The sequence below is a fragment of the Astyanax mexicanus genome, chromosome 24 (genome assembly GCF_023375975.1).
Source record: "Astyanax mexicanus isolate ESR-SI-001 chromosome 24, AstMex3_surface, whole genome shotgun sequence".
NCBI classification, from domain to species: Eukaryota; Metazoa; Chordata; class Actinopteri; order Characiformes; family Acestrorhamphidae; genus Astyanax; species Astyanax mexicanus.
In genome coordinates, this window is record NC_064431.1 from 9,964,677 (window position 1) to 9,983,034 (window position 18,358).

Below are 18,358 nucleotides of genomic sequence, written 5' to 3' on the forward strand. Positions count from 1 at the left end.
GGGTCCACTCCGCTGGTGAGTCTTGCCCCTCGTCCGCTGGTCCACCGTTATCTTCTTTAGCCGTTCGATTTCCCCTGCCAGCAGCTCTATATCATCCAGCAGGGCCGCTTCTGACACCAAATGTGGCGTGGAAGAGGAAGGAGGACTCGTGAGACTCATTTCAAGTACTCAACAGCTCTTTATTAACAGGCTTGCCACTCACTTATAGCCTTTAACAAGGCTAGGAAAGCGAAACCCAACTGCCACCACAGCTCAAACAGCCCTGAGGCCACCAACCCAGCTATCCAACACAAAGATGGTAGGTCCCCTTAACCCACCCAAAACATACCCCCATAATGCCCCGCTGGCCCCGGATTACCATACCCCACCCCCACAGGCACGCTAAAAGCTGGCACACACACACACACACACACAGACGCCACAACATTTTTGTTCTAAGGACACCGTTTGATCAAGTCAATAAGGCCCAAGGGAATCCCTGTAGTTCCCAACGTCGGGCCGTGGCTTGAATAAAGTTTGTGGAAAAGGTAGTCGTACCTACTGGGAGGCACTACCAACCCTTAGTCCCAGTAATGATCCTTCTGCGGGTTCACCTACGGCAACTTTGTTACGACTTTTAATTCCTCTAGATGATCAAGTTCAATCGACTTTTTAGCACAGCACCAAGGCCCCGTGAAGGAGCCCCGAGGACCTCACATAACCATCCAATCGGTAGTAGCGACGGGCGGTGTGTACAAATGGCAGGGACTTAATCAGTGCAAACTGATGACCCGCACTTACTGGGAATTCCTCGTTCATGGGGAATAATTCAGAAGAAGTCAGATGCCTATAGGTCATTAAGTTTTTAAGTTTTTAGTGTTTGTGTGAGTGAGGGATCATTGTCCCTCTGCATCTGTTTAAAATTCCCTGCTTAAAAACAAATACATGCAAAAAAACACAAAGGGTGTGTGTGTGCGCGCGCACGTGTGTTGTGTGCATGTGCAAAGCGTAGGCCTCTTGCGCTCTCAAAGCAGAGAACAGTGTGCCTGTTCATAAATAAATACAACAGCATTATTGTCTATGTTTATTTATCGTACAATAAGCCAATAATGTAAATATCACAACAGGCCTAATTGCAAGTGAAACCAGGGGTTCTGCTTGAGGTAAGAAGATCAGGGACATTTCAGAGAACCTACCCTGCAAGCAGATGTGCAGCAAATGGGTGTCCTTCCTCTGCTTTTATTACCTCATTATGTTCCTTCCAGTGGAAACTTCAGCTGAAATCTTTGAGATAACTTTTTCTGTCCTTCCCCTAGATCATGATTTATGCACCTGCCTAACTTTGTTTAAATAATTATTGCACACATTTTGTACCATATTTTTTCGCACTATAAGGCGCACCGGATTATAAGTTAAGTAAAGCTGAGCTAAATAAACAAAACTATTATAAGGAAAGACTGTCTTTGAAAGTCAGACGAGCGCTGGATGTTAATCCACACAGATTACTCTCCTGAAAACTGTTTATTTGGGTGCGTAAAGCACTTACGTCCCCTCTGAATGTCACGTCTGGTGCTGTAGGCACTTCCTGTCCTTCCACACTGGTCTCCAACGGAGGTTGTCAGCCCAACAACTACAATACCCAGAATGCACCACCCGCTGACAACACACACACTGCTGATCACGTGACACCTCACCTGCCCCGGCCGGTTAGCCCTGAGTATTAGCCACAGTATATAAGCACTGCTCAGACGCCCTTCGGCGCCGCGTATTGCCTAGGTTCGTCCGACATTACAAAGCGTTATTTTCTGTGATTATTTTTCTGTGTATGACCTTGCTTTTGTTTTCTGACTACCGATTTTTGCCTTTGCCTTCGCTGTGGATTTTTCGTGTATCACCTTGGACTGTTTATCGTTTGTGTTTTTTCGGATCACCTTTGATACTGCCTGCCTCGTGTATGACTATTGGATTGTTTATCGTTTCTGTTTTTGGATTGCCTCTGATACTGCTTGCTTCGTGTATGACCACTGGACTGCCTCACTATCCTGTTAAGCTCTCCGTTTCCAGGTATACCTTTACTGGTGTTTTGTTGCTACTGCTAATCGCATTCTCTGTACCCTGTGGGTTTTTAATAAAATCCTTAACTGGTTCCGCGAGTGTCTGTATTCTGTGCCCCACCATGACACTGAACAGGGAAATAGCAAGCACGATTAGCGACTAAAGCTAATACTGCTCCAGCCTCAGTGCTGGAGAAACTTCACAGAAAATCCTGTATAACGCTGTACTTCAGTGCAGTGGCTTTACTGCTCCTTCCTGACTGGCTAATACCTAAATGGTAGAATGCATACATAAGGAGCAGGGGAGGATCTAGCCATTTTGGGGCCCTAGGCAAAATATAAACAAGGGGCCCTCACTCTTGAAACACACACATAAACCAAATAACTAGAGATGTAACGATCGATCGGCAGTGTATCGGTATCAGCCGATTTTCAGCCAAAATGCGGTAACGGCGATCGGCAGATATTCTTCTGATTTTAGCCGATCTGATTCAGGAGTTTAGGGTTAAGCATTTTTTCAGAGCTGTGTGTGGATGAAACTGGTAAAACCGGTGAAACTGCTTGCTTACAGGAAGCTGCAGTTCCTCATCCAACCACTAGTCGGAGCTGCAGCAGCACAAGCCCCGCTGTCTTTACAGAGCTACAGCCCAAGACTGAAGACTATTAAAGGCTATTGGAGGTTATTGAAAGAGTTATTGGGGGCAGAAATCAGTAAAGGTTAGATAAGTGGTTAGATAAGTGATTCACGTCCTCGTCTTTTGCTGCGGTGAAACTGCGACTAGCGCTGTCACAGTGATGTTTATTAATGTCATTAAAACAGATTTTGTCAGGTATTGTCTTATAAATATTTACACAGAACTTATATCTCTCCTAAAAAGCGTTTATTTTGGTCAGTAACACTCGTGTTTATTTACTAGCAGCGTAAATTACCAGTGTTTGCTTTGGCGTGGATGTAATTAGGGGAATCTGTACCAGGTTTGCCTGGCACCTGTGTGGCATTAATGTGGCATTTGGCCCTGCCCAATATCGGTATCGGCGATCGGCCGATCGTGGTGAAAGACGATCGAAATCTGCCCTTAAAAACACTGATCGGTCCAGAAGGTGTAAAATAGGAGGTGAATTTTGGCAGAGCATCTGCGATTATTTTGCTTTCTGCCCATTTCTTTCGTTTAGCAGAACCACTTTCATAACTCTGCTTCATTTTCACTGTGACAGCTGTCACTCTAGTCGCGTAGAGTTCTGTTTTGGTTTGAAGTCAGGTCGTGTGGCACATTGCTACGTCATCATATTATGGACTAGTTCAATGCAAGCAACGGAGGGGGGGTATGTGTGTTTGGACAATTAGTATTTAGACATTAATTTGGTATTCTACTGATATTTCTGTTTTTTTTTAATAGAAATATGTTTATACTTTACTTTACATAAGTAACAAATTAACTGGGATGGTCAGATTTGGGGACCCCTATGGAGGACAGATTTGGTCGAGGCCTTAGGCAAATGCCTAGGTTTGCCTAATTAAAGAACCGCCTCTGATAAGGAGCACCGGATTATAAGACGCATTTAAGATTTTTGGGAAAATTTAAGGATTTTAAGTGCACCTTTTATAGTACGAAAAATATGGTAAATCCTTAATTTTAGTTCTCAAATATCACTGTGTTTGTATTGCTATATGATAAATTGACTGAAATTATGGAGAGGAATTAGTGCCAAATTGAAAAGCAAACACTATGGTGGAAAAAAGTAAAAACAATCAACAAAATGCGTTGCTTTTCCTCACTAACATGCAGAATAAGTGCCAAAATTAAATGCAAAACTACTATTACATTACATTTCATTGCACTTGATCTCTTTATTGAAAAACAATACACACTTATTTGCATTTTCAAAACCAAACGCTGAATTAGTGCCAGAATTTATAAAATACACCTTAAAATGTAATCAAGGCACAGCTGTATTGCTTTTCACCATAAGGTACTTTAAACATGAGTGCCTCCTTTAAATGTAATACTCACGAGATTGCTTTTAAACACGGATGTGAGGAAAATGTCCCAGAATGAAAAGCAATAGCTCCAGTGCACTAGTTTAATATCACCCAATCTCTAAACAGAAAAACAGTGTGTGTGGATTTGTATTTAAAGAAAGAAACGCTGAATTCGTGTCAGAATTGCACTTAAAATGCAATAACCTCAACTGCATTGTATTAATAAGCTTATAAATTAATTATTTATATATACACACACACACACACATATATATATATACACCTGGATTTATGAATTATGAGTTTCTTTGATTTTGCTAAATTGAAAACCTCTGGAATATAATCAAGAGTAAGATGAATGATCACAAGTTCTTTGAGTCGTTCTCAGTCCTGAATACATTAATCAAGATATAAGTAATGATTGCAGCCAGATCAAGAATATTGTAGTGGATGTGGATTAAGGCCTGTAAACTGGATGAAGGGATTGATTCAGGATTTAATATATATATATATATATATATATATATATATATATATATATATATATATATATATATATATATATATATATATACAATTCAATTAAATAAATAAATATATGCATTCTTCTTCTTTCTCTTTCTCTTCTTCTTTCTCTTTCTCTTCTTCTTCTTCTTCTTCTTCTTCTTATTATTATTATTAATAATAATATAAACACAAAATGTAATATAATAAAAAAAATACCTGACACTTGCATGTGTGTTATGTTTGTAATTTAAATAATTCTTATTTTACAAGCCTTTTACCTATGATGGCGTTTTTGGGTTATTCTTAAAAAAAATGTGGCTGTCCGCCACATACACATTTCTGCTGCTCCCAACCGCAATCCTAATAGGAATTGAATTAATTAAATTTAGTGCTTGCAATTTACTTATGTATTTATTAAAAGAGTAATGTAGCGCTGAATTAGCTGTCCCAAAAAATCCAGCCCCACCTGGCCGAGCCTGTTAATCCAAACTTCAGTCCAAACACATGCCGTCAGGTGAATTGTAGATGCTTAAATATTCCCATCGGTGTGTGTGTGTGTGTGTGTGTGTGTGTGTGCGTGCGTGCGTTTGTCGGTCCATTATCCTCCGCTTTGATATTTATCAGTAATATCTTTTTTCGTTTCTTGGGTAATGCTTTATAATACAGCCCGCGTTTTAGAGGGTAAGTACCCTTTACTTACGGTGTAAGTTCTCTGTATGAACCAGGGAACATTCAACATACTTACCGGGTCCTACAGGTACTTAACTGTAAGTATAACTAAAGAACACAGAAAGAACCAGAGAGTAACAACTGGGTAACTTTCTGACACTTACCTTGTACTTTACCAAAACATATGGTATAACTTTTCTGTATTTATCAGTTTATTCTAAATACTTATGGGGTTCTCCTCGTACTTAAATGTAGGTACAAATATATATATATATATATATATATATATATATATATATATATATATATATATATATATATATATATATATGTGTGTGTGTGTGTGTTTGTGTGTGTGTGTGTGTGTGTGTTATTTAAACATTTTGTTCATGATAGTTATAAAGGTTTCATTCCAGTCATACCCAAGGGACTTATTATTCTAATATATTTTTTTAGTTTGAATAAGAAGATAATGCTGAGATTTCAAAGGAAATTTATTTGGTAATACACAGAAAACACAAGGTTTTATTTTAAGGATAATGGTGGATAGGTTTCCATCTTCAGTCCTTTTCTGCTCGACTCTTCTCACCGTTGTTGCCTTTCTCTTGCTCCTGGAGTCCTGGTGCACACCTTGTCCTGTAAAGCTGCTTTTTATAACCCCTGTTCTAAAAAGAACTTTAAACCCACACTTCATCCGAGTTCTACTGTTCTTACTCTGTAAGTATACAGTACTTACTCTGTAAATACTCAGAAACAACAGAGAGTGGCTGTATTATGTAGTGTGCAGTGTTCTACAGTACTTACTCTGTAAGTACTCAGTAAGTACTCAGAAACAACAGAGAGTGGCTGTATTATGTAGTGTGCAGTGTTCTACAGTTCTTATTCTGTAAGTATACAGTACTTACTCTGTAAGTACTCAGAAACAACAGAGAGTGGAGGTATTATCATTGTGCATTTATATATATATATATATATATATATATATATATATATATATATATATATATATATATATATATATATATATATATAAAATATTCCTGATGATTGAAAACTAGTAAAACTAATCCATCCCCCCCAATCTTTACTGCATAGAGTTATCATTTGTTACCTGTCAAATATCAAACAATTACAAAATGTAACAGAATACAGTAAATGACTTTCAGCCAGATTTATAAACATACAGTTGGAAGTTTACATACACTCATGGACACAAATGTCATGAAAATGTTTGCAAATACAGATTTACACGAGTGATCACAAAAAATTAGTTTTGTCACTGGATCAGAAATAGTTTAATTAATCACCTGGCCAATAGGAAAGTTATAATAGCATCATGTTGTTTGGCAGTTTTTTTGGCAATAGATCAGATACATTGAAAAAGGTAAATGAAGAGAGTAGGAAAGTTTAGAATTCTGCGGCTGAAACTGAAAGTGAGAGAGAATTTAAATGATTCAAACAATCATTTACACATGCACACGGACACACACACCTGAAGGACCTGCAGCCATGTCAGGAACATGGCTGCACCAAGGCTAATATGTAAGCACACCACACTGGGTACTTGGAAAATTTGCAACATCAGCTCCACAAGTGCATAGGACTGATATAAAACTGATAAAAAAAAAAAACAGACGTGCTTGGATTGATATTGATATTGATATGATATTTAATATCTGGCTGTGTTTATGAATAGCTATAGGTTCAATATAGACACCCAATATACCATTTAAAGCTTAGAATCTCTGCTTTTCAGTTATCTAGCCTATTTAGCTGTATCTTCTTTCAGAAAATAAACATTTAGGGTGAAATATGCCTTGGTTATGATAATATGAAATCATAATTTTCATATTTCCGTTTTTCGTACGTCCATATTTGATGCGGACATGTTATACACCATTCGAACCGTCTGCCTCTCTGGATTCCGAAACTATGCTCCGTTCCTGAATTAGAGCTAAAAGAGGCTTTACAGCAGGTGTCCAGTGTTAAAATATGCTTGTTTTTCCCTGCGGGGTTACACCAGGTCATGTTATTATAAAGTTTCCAGTCCTTTGGAGAAAGAAAAGACCATTACTGGTTCAAATCACAATAATATTTAACCAGTAAAAGGTAGCAGTTTATTATTTTATATGATGATTGTAAACACATTATAGCAAAATGTGGAGCTGTCAAAACCCTTCTTCCATATAAATAGTTTATTTTATGTCTGAAAATAAAAAAATCAAATAGAAAATCTGAAAAGCGCCTAAAGATTTTTCTGTTTTTTACCATATTTTGGCCATTACATGTTCAAATGAATAATTAAAGTGTCTTAAATGAATTGTGTAAAGGCTTCTAAGTAATATTAATTCATAGAATTGACTCTGAATTATTTAATATTGGAGTGATAAGCCTTCAAATGTGAGTATGTAATTTCAGGCGGAAAATTGTAAAAATAGGCTTGGAGCTTAAGAGATTAAAAGAAAATATATTATGGCCAATTTGACATTTTCGAAAGTAAATCTCTGATGCCTAACTGCAGTGAATGCAGCAGGAAATGACGTCAGGACCGCAGGAGTTCTTTGGAAAACTGAGTGGCACAAAGCGAGGGAGCCAGCAGCCGTGAAGAAAGGAGACAGGAAAGGAAAAAGGTAAAATCAGTTTAGGTTAACTATCTATCATTGAGATCAGTAAAGCGTTACTTACTGAAATTATACCGCGGTCACGCCATCTGCACTTAGAAAACGCTCGGTCGCGCTATCTACACCGAAAACTGGAATGCGCGTCTAAACCGGGTTTTACGGTAGCCGCGTGCACAGCGCACCCGGAGGAGCAGAGACTGGCGCTTCTCGTGCAGAGACTTAAAATGGAACAGAAACTAGTTTTACACCTAAATAAACATGATTTAACGAGGTCTAATCCACAAATATACACCAGAAAGACCACTGCTTATCTGTAGAACAGTGTAACGTTTTGGAAAAAGAGCTATTAAATAAGCAAATCAAATTAATATCATATCACAGCATTAAATTCTTCATATTTCTCATATATCCCAGATATATGTTTGAAGTGATATTACTGTATCATTTTGGAGTAATTTGATACCAAACTTGTCAAAATGTCTAATCCCTTTTGCATAAGCCACATTTCAAAGTCCTATAATACCAGCAAATCAAATTGTTATCCTATGGCACCAAGACAGTCTTGAAGAAGATATTACATACTAATAATGACATGAGTAATAAAGGATATTACTGTATTATTTTGGAGTAATTGGATACCAAACCTTAGGGAAAATGTCTATTAGGTTGTACTTAAACCACATTTTGGAGTCCTATAAAACCAGCAAATCAAATTGTTATCCAATGACACTAAGACTGTCTTGAAGAACTCCTTCCATACTATTAATGACATGAGTAACAAGTGATATTACTGTATCATTTTGGAGTAATTGGATACCCAACTTAGGAAAAATGTCTATTCGGTTGTGCATAAACCAGATTTCGGAGTCCTATAAAACCAGCAAATCAAATTGTTATTCAATGTCACAAAGACTATCTTGAAGAACATATTCCATATTAATAATGATATGAGTAACAAAGAATATCACTGTATCATATTGGAGTAATTGGATACCAAACTTAGGAAAAGTGTCTATTAGGTTGTGAATAAACCCAAATTCGGAGTCCTATAAAACCAGCAAATCAAATTGTTTTCCAATGACACTTAGACAGTCTTAAAGAACACATTCCATACTATTAATGACATGAGTAACAAAGGATATTACTGTATCATTTTGGAGTAATTGGATACCAAAGTTAAAAAAAGTGTCTTTTCGCTTTTGCATAAACCACATTTCCTATAATACCAGCAAATCAAATTGTTATTCTATGGCGCCAGGACAGTCTTGAAGAACACATTCCATGACATGAGTAACAAGTGATATTACTGTAAAATGTGTGTTCTGTTAGGCTGTCTTGGTGGCATTGGATAACAATTTAAATAACCGGTATTATACGACTCCAAAATCTGGTTTATACACAACCAAATAGACATTTTTTCTGTGTTTGGTATCCAATTACTCCAAAATGATACAGTAATATCCTTTGTTACTCATGTCATTAATAGTATTGAATGTGTTCTTCAAGACAGTCTTGTTGGCATTGGATAACAATTTGATTTACTGGTTTTAAAAGGCTCCAAAAAGTGGTTTACGCACAACCTAATAGATTTTTGTTGTAAGTTTGTTATCCAATTACTCCAAAATGATACAGTAATATTCTTTGTTACTAATGTCATTAATAATATGGAATGTGTTCTTTAAGACTGTCTTGGTGGTATTGGATAACATTTAGATTTTTTAGTTTTAAAGGACTCCGAAATCCTTCCACTTCTGGATGATGCTCCCGACAGTAAAGACATGAAGGCCCAACTCATTGAAAGGGTTTTATAGCCCTTGCCAGCCTTGTGACCCTCCAAGGTTTTATCTGTGACAAGTGTTTTCCATGCTTACCATGCATGAGTGCTGTTTTTTTGTTTAAGGAGGGGCTTTTATAGTCAGAAGAGTTGGCAAATGCTGAAATTTAATCCAAGCACAGCAATCTGTAGGGCAGGGGTGTCAAACTCATTTTGGCCGAGGGCCACATTGGCATATTGGCTGTCCTCCGAGGGCCAGATGTAACTTATAAATGTAATAAAATGTAACCAAATGTAATATGTAAATGAATGTAATTACTCCTTAATGTTAAATAACTCTCAATATATTATTTATTCAATCAAATATTACAGTTGCATGGAAAAAATGTTTGCTTGTTGCTCTATTAACATAAATCCTTTTAATTTGTCATGTCATGAAATCCAAAAACTCCATCAATCAAGAACCAAAATATTCAAGTGAATAGAAATGACATCAAGTTATATTAACTTTGAAATTATTAACTGAAATAAGGCTTAATAAATATAAAATCAAAAATTGTGAGCTGTTAAGAACATAGCATTTCCTCAGATTTAGCAGTTCCTCATCCAACCACTAGTGGGAGCTGCAGCAGCAGCACCACAAGTCCGCAGTGTTTACTGAGTCAGAGCTACAGCCCAGCCACGGGCTTCAGGGCTCAGCTCAGCCAGTCTGGAGCGTTTTTAAAATTTTTAAGTTCTTCTGTGTATGAAATAAAGATTTTTGTAACCGAATAATACAGCTCTCTACAGTTCATCTTTCAGCCCAATCAGCTAACAGCAGCCGTTTAGAGCATGAGTCACTGCTGGGATTACATTATAAACAGGTCAGTTATCGCGCTGCTAACCTCAGGATGTTTATAACTACGGAGTTTAGTGGACACACCACGGCTGCAAGGTTAGACTGTTGAAGGCTACTGAAGACTATTAAAGGCTATTGGAGGTTATTGAAAGGGTTATTGAGGGCAGAAATCAGTAAAGGCTGGTTAGATAAGTGATTCACGTCCTCGTACTTTGCTGCGGTGAAACTGCGACTAGCGCTGTCACAGTGATGTTTATTAACGTCATTAAAACAGATTTTGTCAGCTATTGTCTTATAAATGTTTACACAGAACTTATATCTCTCCTAAAAAGCGTTTATTTTGGTCAGTAACACTCTTCGTAACACAAAAGGCATACCGGTCTTTCGCCTTGAAGCACAGCCGTCCGTCTGCATCAACTTCTCTTTTTCTGGACATTATGGGATAAACATTTATATGTCTCAATTCCACCCGCGAAGTTACACCTTCCCTCCGACAGGGTTTCCACATCAATGACTACACTGCCGTGTAGTGGCAGTAAGCCGTAACTTTGCGGGTAATACAATCGACAAGCATTGTGGGAAATGTATTTTTTGGTCAAAGAACGCTTCTGACTTATTTATTATAGACACTAAGATCTTACAAGCTCTCGCGGGCCACATAAAAAGACGTGGCGGGCCACATTTGGCCCGCGGGCCTTGTGTTTGACACATGTGCTGTAGGGGGTTGAATACTACTCGGAGGTAGGGCCTTGCAATTTAATCAGACATTTCTATCCTGATGTAGGGCGAGTTCATATGTTGATAACTATATATAAGAAAATATTAGACATTGTCTATAAATTCAGCCATTTCATCTTATAAACTAACCACAAGACTTTTTACATTTTTTACAATTTCTTTTTACATATTTAATTACACGTAAAAGTGTGTTTATATTTTATTTTATTGAGAAACTCAATATCAAATTTTAATAACAAAAATAATAACATGCTTTTCACTTTCTCTTTTCAACTGAAATGAAATTAAGCACCCAACTTAAAGAGATGAACACCAAAAGAGACAACATCATGAGTTTTTTTATCAGTTTTATATCAGTCCTATGCACTTGTGGAGCTGATGTTGCAAATTTTCCAAGTACCCAGTGTGGTGTGCTTACATATTAGCCATATTAGCAACAAAAAATAAGTTGTATTTTGCAACAATATAGATGATAGACCTTAATACTAAACAATAGACATTTTTTTATTGTCTTAACAAATATATCATCTTGTTGCACAGCCCTATTTGAGGCACTGTATATATTTTTGTACCATCATCCAGGCACTTTAGAAACAGTGATCCTCCCTCCCCCTTAAATGTGACTAACTGCATCTGTATAATTTATATTTAATTATAAATGAAACTATTTATTAAACTAAAGCAAATTTAATACATACATTAGGGGTGTGGCAAAGCTAAAGGTGGAAATCAAATTCCTACATGATGAATGCACATTTTTGAAGGAACATGTGGACAAATTAACATCTGTTCCTGACATGGCTGCAGGTCCTTCAGGTGTGTGTGTCCGTGTGCATGTGTAAATGATTGTTTGAATCATTTAAATTCTCTCTCACTTTCAGTTGCAGAAATACACATATCAAGCATAACATTATCAACACCTTCCTAATCACATAAGTCATATAAGTCCTCTTTAGGTGCCCTGTGGTCTGGAGCAGTTTGTTTGTGGTCAGATTAATCTGATATATTAGCCATATACTTACTACAGCTGTTAACTAATGCATCTTTGCTGCTGCTCCATGCTAAGCTGTTTCACACTGAATGTGTATGTGCAGTGTTCACTGCTCACAAAAGGTGTGACAAGACACTTATCTCACAATATTGGGTTCAAGAGACAAGACGCAATATATACATATATAAGTTTATACCTCTGCGTGTTAGGGCTGCCACAAACGATTATTTTTATAGTCGACTAATCACCGATTATTTTTTATGATTAGTCGACTAATCGGATCATACGTTAATTGAATATAAAACACAGTTTATCACAATAGAATGCAGCTGCTATTATACAACCAACATTAGATTTCAGCTATATGCTAACTAAAAATAAAAACAATTAAAATCATAGTTCATTAAACCTTTAATGAAATATGCAGCTTGTTGCAACAGACAATTATTTTACTGTTTAGCATAAAGTGTAAACAACTGTGTAAAATAAGGATAAGGCACTGGCATTTATGAAACATCTCAACCGTGAGGTTGTTTGAACTATTATGAAAAAAAAGTATATTAATAAAAAATGCCTCTCTGTCCAGATATTGTGTACATTACCGTACACAGGGCAGCGGTCTGCACAGATCTGATTGGCAGAGGAGAGCGTTTGGTGATTTTACACCACACATGACTGATCTGTGAGTTTACTGCACCGAAAAGCACTGAAAACAGAAGCCACTGTCAGAATGAAATCCTTCTCTGTAGTTTATCGGTTTGGGACGGCATTTGTGACAACGTCTGGGTCCGGATCCGGATCGCGGTCCGCCTATTAGTGACCTCTGTTTTAAAGCTATCAAGATGAGTAAGTTAAGTTAACGCTCTGTTTACGCTAATTTTAGCAGCTAAATAGCAATTTAGCTTCTTCGTCATTTAATCAGCCACAACATGCCTCCTTTTCAGGTGCTCGTGCATCGCGGTTGTGCTGCCGAGGAAGGCAAGTTCTTCATTGCAGATATTGCATTGCACGCGTTTCACTTTTATTTTCTTGGTGATCCCACACTTTTGAGTTCTGTAGTGGGGTAGCCATGAAACCAGAGCCTGTCTGTATAATGTCCTGAGATGTCGTCCACTACCTACCCCGGTTTCCACTACTGCGCATGTGCGTCCAGGACAGAAAGGCAGTCGCAGCAGTTTGGAGAGAAAAACAAAGAAAAAAAAAACGACTAATCGACTATTAAATTAGTCGTCGACTATTTTAATAGTCAACATAATCGTGACTAGTCGACTAATCGTGGCAGCCCTACTGCGTGTGTCTGCGTGGTTGCAGTTTTGATCATTCTTGGCTGAAGTAGTAGATGTCGGTAAATTCGTTGGTTTCCTTGCACAGATACAACTTTTAAGCACAATACACGTTTCCTGTGTGTTTGAGGCCAGAGTGTTTTCAAAAAGTTGCCTTGTTTATTCCACAGCTTCCTTTGCTGTGCATTTTGACTCATTGTCTTTGTGAAACATCCAATTATGTAAAGTCTTCAGTACTGTTGCTGATAGTTTTAGGTTCAGCCGCAGAATTCTAAACTTTCCTACTCTCTTCATTTACCTTTTTCAATGTATCTGATCTATTGCCAAAAAACTGCCAAACAGCATGATGCTATTATAACTTTCCTATTGGCCAGGTGATTAATTAAACTATTTCTGATCCAGTGACAAAACTAATTTTTTGTGATCACTCATGTGTAAATCTAACATTTTCATGACATTTGTGTCCATGAGTGTATGTAAACTTCCAACTGTATGTTTATAAATCTGGCTGACAGTCATTTACTGTATTCTGTTACATTTTGTAATTGTTTGATATTTGACAGGTAACAAATGGTAACTCTGTGCAGTAAAGATTGGTGGGATGGATTAGTTTTACTAGTTTTCAATCATCAGGAATATTTTATATATATATATATATAAATGCACAATGAGTATTTGCTAAAGGCTAAAAACTTGTGTGTCATGATTTGAAATTAATGATACATGTAATTGCATCTAAAAAGTAAACTTATTCATTTTATTTTTTTTTTCTTATGGACAAAAGCAGGATGGAGAGGGGCAGAAGATTCCGTATTCTACTCTCTGATAGAAGAAAAAAAGGAAAAGGACAAGAAGAAGAAGATCAAGAAGAACAAAAAATAAAGCATTTTACCTAAAAGAAACGTATAATCAATAATTTAAATAAATAAATAAGTTTAATGTTATGTATTGTTGGTGGTATGTACTTACAGAATAAGAACTGTAGAACACTGCACACTACATAATACAGCCACTCTGTTGTTTCTGAGTAAGTACTGTATACTTACAGAGTAAGTACTGTAGAACACTGCACACTACATAATACAGCCACTCTCTGTTGTTTCTGAGTATTTACAGAGTAAGTACTGTATACTTACAGAGTAAGAACAGTAGAACTCGGATGAAGTGTGGGTTTAAAGTTCTTTTTAGAACAGGGGTTATAAAAAGCAGCTTTACAGGACAAGGTGTGCACCAGGACTCCAGGAGCAAGACAAAGGCAACAACGGTGAGAAGAGTCGAGCAGAAAAGGACTGAAGATGGAAACCTATCCACCATTATCCTTAAAATAAAACCTTGTGTTTTCTGTGTATTACCAAATAAATTTCCTTTGAAATCTCAGCATTATCTTCTTATTCAAACTAAAAAAATATATTAGAATAATAAGTCCCTTGGGTATGACTGGAATGAAACCTTTATTTACTTACCCTCTAAAACGCAGGCTGTATTATAAAGCGTTACCGTTTCTTGCATTGGATATTAACTTAAAAACTGCCTCATTTTTTCAATGCAGCTTTCCTTGAGTGCCAATCGTGGGTCTGTTATACTTATGAAGTTCGTTTTAAGATGACATTTCTTTGAGTTGTTTTCAGTCCTGAATACATTAATCAAGATATAAGTAATGATTGCAGCCAGATCAAGCATGTGTAGTGGATGTGGATTTAGGCCTGTAAACTGGATGAAGGGATTGATTCAGGATTAAAAATATATATAATTCAATTAAATAAATAAATATATGCATTTTTCTTCTTTCTCTTCTTCTTCTTCGTGTTCTTCTTATTATTATTATAATTATTAAGTAAACCTAATGTAGCCAGATATAACGAGTTCAATCTGGTAACATAACGACTTTAACCTGTTAATATTAAGACTTTAATTTTATAACGACTTTAATATTACGACTTTAATCTGGTGTTCGACTTTATTCTGGTAAAATAACTACTTTAATCTGGTAATATAACGACCTCCTCCACCAGTCTTACACACTGCTTTTGGATAACTTTATGCCACTCCTTGTGCACAAAATTCAAGCAGTTCAGCTTTGTTTGATGGCTTGTGGTCATCCATTCCAGAGGTTTTCATTTTGGTAAAATCAAAGAAATCCATAGTTTCAGGTGGTCTCTCTCTGTATGTATGTATGTATGTATGTATGTCTTGGGCCGGCATAAAATACAAGATGTTTGGGATGCTAAAAAGTACGTGATAGTCAAGTGCCTAGATGATGTAGGGTGTACACCATTACACCTGTCGAGGGTGACGGAAAGAGACACAATCTCCATCGGACAGAACTACGAGTGGCTCCAGGGCCAGTGTCCCAGGTGATCCCAGGTGAAGGTAAGGAACTGACCCCTTCCCCCGGCAGCGTGACCCACACTCAGGATGACTATGATGATGATGATGATGATGATGAATGGAGCGGTCCAGTAGTGGTAGTGGCCACTCGTGATCCAGAGCCAAGAACTGAAACTGTGACTGTACAGCCCTCAGCATCATGTCCAGAACCCAGAGAACCAAGAGAAAACCACAGTTCCCCTCCAAGAGAGGATCGGACCCCATCATGTGTTCCCCCAGCCACTGTCGGCTCCCTCCGTCGCATGGGCCGAACAACGGCCGGACTTCATTCTAACCCTCACCGTCTACCAAGGACTTCTGCTGCTCAGGGAGACGAACAGGTTGGGGCTACAGTTCACCTGCCTATAGATAATATTCAAGCCTATTTTAGACCATGGCATTAGAATAGTTTGCCGCCGGGACGGCGACCTTTTAAGTGGGGGTGGATGTAGGCTGTAGGACAATCCCAGTGCAGACGAGGGGCATTAGGACCCAGTTGGTGGCACCAGCGCAGAATAATAAACCAACGCGAACATATTGAGCTCCCTCGAGACCCGTAGTGGGCCGGCATTTTTGAGAAGCGTGCTCAGGACGCCAAGTTAGTCTGGAGCTGCTGAGGTAGTCTGGATTTGCCGACTTTCCCTCGTTCGTGGTGTGTGTGTGTGTGTGCGACTGTGTGCACGCAGGAGAAACGCTGGATGCAGTGCTGGGAGTTTGTTCTGCCTATACTGCCAGTAATATTGGAGAGAGGAGTTGAGTTACAGTTATTTAAGGAGACCGAGGCCAGTGGAAGAGCGTGTAGAGGCATTTGCAGACATAATTACTGAGCAAACTACAAGGAGGAATGTCTGGAGACAACCATATGGTGTAGCCACTGTTTTTCCCATATCTGTTTATGCTTTTATTTTATTTTCTTTGACATTTCAGACTCTAAAGGGTATCTTGGTCTTATACCAGAAGGTTCTGCTCCTTGTAATGCTAATGGGCTATTAATGATCCTTTTTAGTTAGTTGAGTACAGTTTAATATTTACAACTATCTATTTAGACCTCTTTTAATATTTGGAGTATATTTTATTGATATAAGGTACTTATAACTTTTGGGCATTGCCTGTTTGTTAGGTGGGCTATTCCCTTAAATTATTTTTCTACTTTTGTATTTTATAATAAATTCTACATAATATTTTGTAAACTATGTTTAATACTTCTTTATATTTTATTCTATATTGACCCCTCTATTCAGTCTATTCAGCCGAGTTCAAACTGTGGTTGTTTGGGTGGGTGGCTTAGCTTAATTCTAGGCCCATTTGTGTGTGGTATTTGGGTGACTTAAAACCTTTTTTACTTTTGATATTTTGAAGTGGAAAATAGATATCTGGTGTTTGGGTTTAAGTCAAATGGCACATTGATTGCAGTGATATTGTGTATATTGGGCTAGGGGCTATTGCTACCACCTATGAAACCTGTTTTTATTGTTTGACTCCTACTATAGAGTCTGTATCAAAATGGTAATGTTCAAATGTACACTTGATACTCTTTTGATAATTTATTAAATAAACTGTTATTGTATTCAAACAGCTGTGTGATCATTTTACATTAAACCTTTGTGGGGAAAATTGCAATTACTATAAATAGTTAAATAGGGCTCTCTCACCCTTTATAATTAGAGAGTGGCGTAGTCTATATTTATTGGTACTTAAGTTGTTGAGGTCACATAGGTTTAAAAATAAAGAAAACTTAAGAAAACGTAAAAAATATTAAGTAAAATAAAAAAAGCTAAATACAAAGCTAAAAATAAATAAAACAAAGCTAATTATCTATTGAACCATTGAACAATTTGTCTATGATAGGTTTAAAAATAAAGAAAACTTCAGAAAACGTGAAAAAATAAAATAAAACAAACAAACTAAACAAAAAAAAAAACAAAACAAAAAAACGTAGACTAACAGTTCCGGCTAACTGCTGCTCTTATAATAACATTTAAGAACATGGCAAAAAAACAAATTTATGTAATTCACGTAAAAATGAAGTTACTGTAAAAAAAGTGACCTCCTATTTAAAAAGCAACAGAAGTTGTTCATTTGTAACATTTCTAACACATTTATGGTGTTTTTTACTCACTTTTTTCTCTCCCACAACCCTAATCCTTTACAGCTTCAAAAACATGTATTGTGCAAATTAGGCGATTACGTCATTTAGCGACTTCTAGCGACTTTTAGGACAGCCAATAGCTATTTTCCTAACTGAAGAGTTGGCAACACTGGATTTAAGGGATAATTAAACAAAACTGTCTCAGCTGCGTGATCATGAGAGTGAACGCAAAACGGAGAACAGGAAATTTTAAGAGGCGCCTTCAGCTTATAAATCCGCTGTTTGGGAGTTTATTTAACAAGGTAAAAACACAGTCAGCAGAAAAAGCACAGTGTGATATCAGTTGCCTGTTTTTGATTAATGGTAAGAATAAGTGTTTCTTTTTTATAATAGATGTTGTGATTTAAATTAATCTGTGCCTTTTTCTATTTAATATTGGCTCTGCAAGTGTGAGTAGGAGCACCTTG